Source organism: Triticum dicoccoides, chromosome 3B, assembly GCF_002162155.2.
Source record: "Triticum dicoccoides isolate Atlit2015 ecotype Zavitan chromosome 3B, WEW_v2.0, whole genome shotgun sequence".
In the NCBI taxonomy this organism is placed as follows: Eukaryota; Viridiplantae; Streptophyta; class Magnoliopsida; order Poales; family Poaceae; genus Triticum; species Triticum dicoccoides.
Window position 1 is genome coordinate 74,026,033 of NC_041385.1, and position 2,150 is coordinate 74,028,182.

Here is a 2,150-nt window from a genome sequence, read left to right on the forward strand (position 1 = left end):
GGGGGGGGGACGAATGGGCACATAATCGCATTGGGAAGGGACTGGCCGATTTGAATTGTTTCTCTATAAACTAACGACACTTGCAAGTTGCAACAAATACACCCCGACTACCGTCTGGCTAAGATCCATGATCAACTTTTATATTGATTGTAGCCTCTGTAGATTCACTATGGTAGACAAATGATCACTCTATTTTGCTAAGACTACTAGCACCAACTCTCTTAATCAAACACAAACAATCTAGTTCATGTCCTTTGTACCTTATAGCTAAAAACATAGACCTTCATCTACAAATTCATTTGTGCCTTTCGTTTTTAGCCCAACCTAAGCACACAGAATCTGACACCATGAGTTGGACCAGCTAGCATTAAATATGAATTCTGCATCCAACAACTTATTAAAGCAAATGGAAATGCAAAAAAAAAATCCAATTATAAATACTGTGGCTACTTATAATACATGTACGTGTGTAATATACCGAGTTGATTTGGACCAGCTAGTTTTCATGTTAATATTTGGACCAGCTAGAGATGTAAATATGGATTGGGCATGCATGAATTTATTAAAGTAAGTATAAACATGAAAATTGCCATTTAGAAAGAGTGTAGCTACTTACCATTCGCGTGTAATATAACGACTTGTGTCTCTTGCGTGCGGATGAATTAACATCAATTGCGTCTGTGGCTTACATTTGCATTAGGCTTGTGGCTGAATTTTGTCTTGGCATCTGTAGAACAGAAGAGAGCACGTGCGTCTCATGAACCTTTCCTAGAAGGAAGCTCTTTACTGATAGGCTAGGCTAGGCTTTGATTCGTGGTTTATTTCAATACTGGTTATTCAGGCATCAGTGTAGACTGAGAAAGACAATGGCGGTGGTACGCCAAGACTATTCATCGGGAAAGAGAAGGGAATTAATAACTTTTCTTCAGAAAAGGCGGTTCGGAGCCCTGGCTTAGCTGCTCATGCCAATAAACAGTAAAATCAGAAAATATTGGAAAAACGTCAAAAATAGTTGAATTTTTTTGGCATGTAAGATGCTCAGATGTGCTTTCAAATTTTCGTGGTATTTGGACAGTCATGGAGGTCGTGGACAGAAAACAAAATTTGACTGTCAAGGAAACTTTGAAAATGTGCATTGTTTAGACCCGGTTTTATTTTTTATTTGCTAGAGCACCTCTGATCATCAAACACGACAAAAACTTGCACGCACCTTGCGTACCCGTGAATCTTGGATGCCAGAAAATTCAGATTTTATAATATTTTTTGGCTATTATTTTTTAATTGACTGTTTAGAGGACCATATAAGATTGGGCTTGGATCCAGATTTTCACTTTTCTTAGCAATACACTAGGAAAGCGGTGGTGGGTGCAAACTGTTAAAACTTAACCATCGAGAATCGAGTGTTCAAGATTGTCTGCATCTAGGGTTGTACTATAGTAAGTCCTATGTCTAGGGTTATATTGTTCGTGGCACCCGGGTCTGTCGTGAATACTAGTCCAGAAAATAAATGTATAAATACAACTGTTAAGGTGATTGGCGATTTTACGAACCGTCCATCCAGACTAATCTAACGGTAGGAAAATAGGAGTTATGAGGAGTTATAAAACTAAAATTACAGGAAATTACATATAACGTGGGATCAATACATAATTTTAGTGGGACCAATTAGAATTTTAAAGGATAGATCCGTCATTTTTTTATTTCCGCTCGCAATATGTCCATTCGTCTCAACCCCCGATCCAGACTCATCCCCGATCCACTCATCTCCTCTCACCACGGCGTTCGCCGCTTGCCACACCGTGGACTGCCGGTTTCTCCCCTCCAAGTGCCCCACCACGCCGGCCGCCGGTCTCCACGCCGTCGACTGTCGCAGTTCTTCGTCGCCGGATGTGCCCCGCAAAGAGCCCCGCCCCGCGCGAGCCCTTCGCCGCCGGATGTGCGTCGCCAAGTGCTCCGCCCCACGCCAGCCCTTCGTCGCCGGATCCCCGTCCAGCGCGGCTAGCCCCCCGTCGCTGGATCTGCGCCGTCAAGAGCCCCTTCTGCACGGCACCGCAGCCGGATCCCGGCCCCGCGACAGTCCTCCCCCGCCGGTTGTGGCCCCGCCTGGAATACTCCCACCCAGCAAACCTCCCGTAGCGCCGAGCCGTCTT